This window comes from Apis laboriosa, unplaced genomic scaffold (genome assembly GCF_014066325.1).
Source record: "Apis laboriosa isolate Shangri-la unplaced genomic scaffold, ASM1406632v1 scaffold72_cov160, whole genome shotgun sequence".
In the NCBI taxonomy this organism is placed as follows: domain Eukaryota; kingdom Metazoa; phylum Arthropoda; class Insecta; order Hymenoptera; family Apidae; genus Apis; species Apis laboriosa.
The window spans coordinates 398,349-405,869 of NW_025224269.1; positions in this window are offsets into that span (position 1 = coordinate 398,349).

Genomic DNA, 7,521 nt, shown 5'->3' on the forward strand with positions numbered 1-7,521 from the left:
CTTCCGGTGGCAGTGAAAATGAACTGTGGTCGTGCGACTGGTGTCACCGATTAATCTCAATCAGGCCGACCAAATCGCGGAAGGCAGAGATGTTGGTTGCATCGGTTCACTCTTCACGAATCCATCTAGAAATATTTTCGTTCCCGATATAGAAGCACAAGTGTATAAATACACGGTGAACAGGCAATAAAAATATCGGCTAGCAACCACTCGAGAAACGAAGACAACCACGTCACGATCACTTTCGATCTTCATGGAGGAATAGATGATGACACTTCGTCACCGATGTTTCTGATATTCGAATAGGATCGAACGAAAAGTGATATCGATTGGATCGTATGAGATAACGAAAGAAGAAAAATAAAAGGTTCAGTATCTGTAGAATTTTGAAGATGTGAAAAGGAGAATTGAATGAATTCATTGATTACCGTTGATAGATATCGTGGATAAGAATTGATTTTTAATAGAATGGTTTCGAAATTTCTGTGTGATGTTGTTTGATATCTTATTGATTTAATAATCGATTATTCTATTAAGAGTATAATGTAATTTTATTATACACGCATAATATTAATGAAATATAGAATTGGCTACATCGATGAATCTAAAAGTTCTCTTCATTATAAAAAACAAACTATAAAAAATAAATAAATTCTAAGTAAAAATTCCTATGTTTAATGATCGAGCAAAGATCAAATAATCTTTCGATAGTCTCAACGATACAAAATAATAAAAGAAATAGTAACGAAACAATGAAAATAAAATCTGATATAATAAAGGAAAAAAAAAGTGCCCAAGGCGGAAACCAAAGAAACATTATGGAGAATTTAACACGAGACCGAGGAGGGATTGATATTTCATACGTCCTAGCCCACTTTCCCATTGGATACAAGTGTATAATGTTTGGACAAGAATAGAGCGAGTTAGTCATCATGAGTTTCTCTCGGTAATACCGAAAAACATCGGCCAAAATTTTTCTTGATGATTTCGAACCATGAGTCAACATTTCTTCCGTTGTCACGAAGCGGAAGTCGTAACAAAGTGTTTATCGATTACCCCATATTTTCAAATACTTATATATTCTTTTTTTATTCGTAAATTCGAGGAAATCGCTGCCAAAAAGCGAATTCTTCTTGATGTGCGTCACTTTCTGTAAATATTTCCCATAAAACATTTATGTTTATGTGATTCGTATTGTCTTGTCTGTTAGCACTTGAAACATTACGTATTTTAAGAATATTTTCTTGAATATCGTGCAATTTTTTAATAATATGATTGATAGAATGATTTAATAGAAGAAAAATAGAAAATATAATTTTAATATCCGTTATTAATTATTCAAACACATTTAGTAATAAAAAAAGAATAAAAAATAAAAGAAAAATAAATTAGAAAATAATAGAGAGAGTTAAATAATAAAAGAAAATATGTATTAGAATACTAATGATGAATATTAATGATGATGTAATATTATTTGGAATTGAAAATAAAGAAATTGTTAATATCTTCTTCCAATTGCTCAATTATATCTGATATTCAAAACAAAGAAGACATTCTTGTTGAAAGATAAATCGAATCTTTTACTTCAGATCTCCAAACTTATCATTCCAAGCAGAATTCGGATTCGGTTTAAAATAACTGATCAGAAAGTAGCACGGCAGTAAATTTGAGTAGGCGATACCGACCTATGTGTATCGCCTTTCATATTTCCACTTTGCAACAACAACTTCATAGTATTTCCAATTTCGCAGATACGAATAGCAATCTGATGTATATACGAATATTAAAATATCTCACAAAAATTTGAATTTGACATATCAATAGCATTTATTAAAAAATAGTTTTTATTATTCATGCTAATAATAATAATTCATGACAAAGAATTTTTTTTGGAATAACTAATATACTAAATAAAAATAAGACTAAATATTCAAATAAAATTTATGATAGAAATACCAGAATATTATTAATAGATGATTTGTTTAAATTAATTGAAATTTGGAAAATGTGACGCAAAAGTTGGTGAAAACATAAATTTAGCATTTGAAAAAGATCATGTAAATGTTAAGATAATTTGGTGGCTTGTGATATTCCAGGCCAGTGATTTTTCATTCGAAGATAAACCAAGAGAAAAGCCAGAAGATGCTACCAACAATATTTTAAGAGCTATTACTGAAAATAGCAAAATTGCGTTTCAAATGCAGGTAGAGTATTTTATGATCATTCGCTACTTGAAATAGAGAAACAAATAGGAGGAATTTAAGAAAACGAACAAACGAGTTCGTTTACTGTAAAGATATATCCACCTCAAAATTATTAAGACAATATGTCCCAAGATAAATTTTATCAAAATCAAAAAATTGTTATATCTTCTATTATTAACATGAACTCCATATATAAGATCCTATTTCAAATGGAATTACCCTACACATCCTATACTTTAAAAATGATTATTGATATATATCCACCATAATTTATACTACAATATTATTATAAGTAACAATTCCTCTCAATAGATTTATTTCCTACATATATATCCAAAAATAAACCTGATTTGTATATGTGTAATAATGTCATAATGATATGTAGTTTTTATTTTTAATATTTAGAATCAATCCTCCAAAGATGTTATATATTTTTTAATATCATACATATGAAACGTATACAAAAAGATCCTATTTCAAATGGAATTACCCTACACATCCTATACTTTAAAATGATTATTGATATATATCCACCACAATTTATACTACAATATTATTATAAGTAAAAATTCCTCTTAATAGATTTATTTCCTACATATATATCCAAAAATAAACCTGATTTGTATATGTGTAATAATGTCATAATGATATGTATCTTTTATTTTTAATATTTAGAATCAATCCTCCAAAGATGTTATATATTTTTTAATATCATACATATGAAATGTATACAAAAATTACAAATTGTTTTGTGATCAAAATGATTTCTATTTACAACGTTTGAATCAGACCAGATCGTATTGTTTACAGTTGGTAAAGTATTCTCGGAAATGGTATTGTGCTCGAAACAGAGCGAGTTAATGATCATTGCCGACCTGAATATCTTGCATCGATACCCTGTAATTTACGATAAATGCTCGGAAATGCGACAGAACTGATTCATTCCTAAAATAAATCGTTCGGGCAGGTAATTCAAAACTTTGGGAAACTAATTCAGCCACAGAATTGTTATCGAGATTTCTAGCAAGCTAGAATTCTAGAGTCCACCTGTTGCCTGATCGATGCCTGTAATTATAGATATAGCAATGGGTATAAACGTGAGTTGAATATTTGAACTCTTGCTCTAGAATACTTTTAAAAATACAATATGTGTGTTATACACGTACAATACTAATACTAATATTATGAAAAGTTAAGAAACAAAGTAGTTATTTGTAAATTAAATACAAATAATAAATTATTTTAATATAAGAAATAAATTTTATGTAAGAAATATGTAATTATATAATATAATTTTTTTTAAAATAAATAAAAAGAAAATTTCTAAATAGTGATCATTTGATATTCCTAATGAGCAAATATTAATTTCCGAGTATCAAAAAATTCGTATCATTGATTCAAGTAAATCAATGTTTTCTGAAAAAAAGAATTCACAATATACGATTCAGAAGTCAAGAACTTTCAACCTGCGATTCTTAAGGGAATTAAACCGAATGAGAGAGTGAATCCGCGGGTAGATATATTTAGAAAATTGGGGCAGTGTGCTCATCCGACAACTCAAACACCATTACAGACGAACATGTAGATATATTTCAGATTATATCCTTAAAGATAAAATTTAAGGATTCATTTTAAATGATATTCTACTAAAAATGTTTAATTCGTTATGCATTCACAAAAAACTTTCGTTTGTAAGATTTTAAGATTGTAAATAAATTTATAAATTTTTGTTTTTTAAAAAAAACATGGTTTTCATCGATATTAGAAATTAATTTCATTATCATAATTATTTTTAATCATTAACATAACCGAAACGAGATATTTGCAAACATTTAAAATTAATATCTGACTAGATTTTCGAATGGTGACCAAAAAAAATTCTAATGATTTCATTCAGCTTGACATATATCACTTCTGTTGAAAACATCTAAAATCGTTTCGATTCTCTAAATAATTTTCTAAAATTTACTTAGAAAATTGCTTCTATTAAATCTTGAAGACGTCGACAGACAAATTTGTGAAAGTATGTTCATTTGAAATTTGAAATTCCATAATTGAATTATATTCCATTTGAATCTTTATTTCCGAATTTATAAAAATTATCTTATTTTAATTATTGATCAGAATATTTTGTTAGATTGACAATAATAAAAATTTGTGAAACTAAAAACTAAAAATTAAAAATATTAAGATATAAAATAAACTAAGAAGTTAAATTTGTCATTAGAAATAGGAATCTATAATTTATAATAAAAATATTTGCTCAGTAATAGTCTAGAAATTATTTTCTTAATATTAGCATTTTGATTTTTTTTATATATGATTTATTTTCTTTTTTTTTTTACACGAAAACAGTGAAATTGACAATAGGCAGAAACTTGTTTATTATATTTTGTATGCTTTGAAAACTACGTGTCCCAGTTTTGATCTCGTCTTAGTTTTCAGCCTCTATCGAGTATAGCAACAATTATATTTTAGTAACAATTCCTTGCCACAGTACAACGACTGTTTGAAGGCTAACTCATAACCAGGTTTATGATGAAACTAAATATCTTGAAAAGTGAGTCAAAAAATTATGAATTGTATGAACGAATAATAATCTAAAGTTTAAATCTATATTATGTTACAAATGCCTTCGATTAATTATGAATTTAATCATTAATTCGATACTATTGAAAAAAATATTTTTTCTTAATATTCATATTCCACAAACAAATAAAAAGACTTTTATTATCGTCAATCTAACAAAATATTCTGATCAATACTTAAAACAGTTCAAAAAATAATTTTTAATATTTGCAAAAATCTCTTATCGTTCTTTTAATTCTATTCTTCTAACTCAACTAACAAAAAATCTAATAAATTACACATAAAAGCTAATTTCCAGTAAATTAAAAATAAATTACTTTCTAAATTATCCTTGACATACCAAATTATTCATATCCAAAATACTTTCAAAATTAAAAAAAAATCCTATCTATTATCTTCAAAAATACTATAACTATGATGAATTATATATTTTATTAAATTTAATTCTAAAAATAAATTCCATGCGAATTCAATTCCAAACCATTTTTGACTCGTCTCTTGTCTTCTCTCCTCAAAAAAATAAAAATAGAAAATACTTTTAAAATTTAAAAAAATCATATCTTCCTCTCAAAAAATGTTCTCAATTCTTTTCCCATGACTTTCACCGCTTCTGTAAACATAATCAACTCAAACCGGAACAGTAGGTAGGCCGTGTCGTGGCCGCATATCCGTCGAAACATGCCAACACGGATCGGAAACACGGATACGAAAAGATTTGGACGCAATAGATGATACATAAGCGGTCAAGAAAACTTTTGAAACTGTCTTTCGTGTAGAAGAGTGACCAGAGGGGGTAAAAAGTCACGCGACGGTGAGAAAAAGAAAGAAAGAAAGAGGCAGTTATTCTGGTCCAAACTCTTCCGATACGCTTTTCACGATGGTAGCAGAAATTCTCCGCTAGACGGAGCCACGTGGCTCTGCGGAGTGGGAGCAAGGTGATGAAGAGGACGTACAAAGAGAAGGGGCCAATCTCAAATTACTTGGTGAGCTCCCGGCTAGGCCGAACGAACATCTTTGCCCACCATTGCCCGCCGACCTTTTATAGACACTCGACGGGAGTGGGGGAGGGGATCGAGGAAATTTTGGTGAAAACTGAAAGTTTCATTTTGCGAAAAATTCTTCGAGTTTTTAGTTATTTTCTTTTTAAACGAATTTTTATTCCTTTAATTTGATTGGACGAAAGTGATGGGTGAATGATGATCTTATGTATGATGGTGAAAAAGGATTTGAATTTGAGGATATAGAAGGAAAATGAGAGGTTCGGTTGTCCCTTGTTGTTTCGACTGAAGGAAAATGGATTATAAGATATAAATACGGGTGGTATTCACGGCGATGGTGAGGGAAACGCTAGTAGAATGGGAAGCTCCTGTTTCAGACGGCCGACTAGTAGAATGGGTAAACGATCGAGTACGACGATATCGGTACAAATGGAATAGCGTTGATATGTTTATAATATAAAATTAATAAGAAATATATTTTGTTATTATGCAGATTGTAATATTTAAAGATCTATTATTAATTCAGATTAGGAGGCAAAATGATTAAAGAGGGTTAATGATTAAAAAAGATTCAATTTTCTCTTTCTGTTTTTCGTGATTTTGATTTTCCTTTTTAAGGCAATCTTTTAGATCTATGAAATTATTTTAATCATGAGTACATATTAATATTTTGTTCTATATATTATTTTATCCCTTCTATTAAAATTATTATCTCCTAATTGTTACAAATTGCTATCTTCAACAATATTTAATGAATTAATAATTCTAAAATCATATATATATATATATATATATAATTCTAGATCATTTATTCTTATACATATATATATATTTATAATTCATTAAATATTTTAGAGAATAATACAAGAGTATAAAAATAAATTCTATTATTAATTCTCTATATTACTCAATCCCTAATATCCGATCAGCTTAGGACACAGTTCATAAACAAACAAATAAATCAACACGAATTGGCATCCACCGATAACTTCGCTTATATCATCAAAAATATAATTATCATTTAATCTTCCCTTGTAAATGGAATTTTAAACAAATTTCACACACGCAATTCTATTGATGAAAACATGTTTGGTATTCTCGTTAAATATTGTTGTAACATAAACAACGATGCATCGAGTGTAAATAGCGAAAAGCTTAACGTTTAATCGCGAGATTATCAACAATTTACCCCACTAATAACGATTATGCATCAAGAATTCATCGTTCACCTGTTGACCAATCGATCAACCTCTTTCCATCTGCTGTACATATTTGTTATTTATAAAACAATTCGTTTCTGATACGATTCTGATATTTGTAACATTATAAAACGTATTCCTAATGCGGTGAGTAGTTGCTTAAAAATAGTTGCGGATGATTCGACGATTCTAAAATGATTTTTGGCTTCGATATGGCACAGGTCGATGACGTATCGCGATTGTTTCGTTTTCTCGACACCCACGTACTTATAGATTCGAACATGTCAACGACTCTCCCTCATCGATCCGCTAGAGGAACCGATGACCCTGCTGCTTTTCAAGTACGGCATATCTAAATCGGTATACGATGTGAGACGACTGTTGCAGAGGTCGAACGTTGGTCGAATAATTCCACGAACGGCCAGACGTGAAATGCTAGAAACCATTCTGATTCCATTTGTCTATTACCCTACTGTGAGTCTTAGGATAATTTTACGTGTCATCATTTTCGATTGGGGATCGTACACCTGT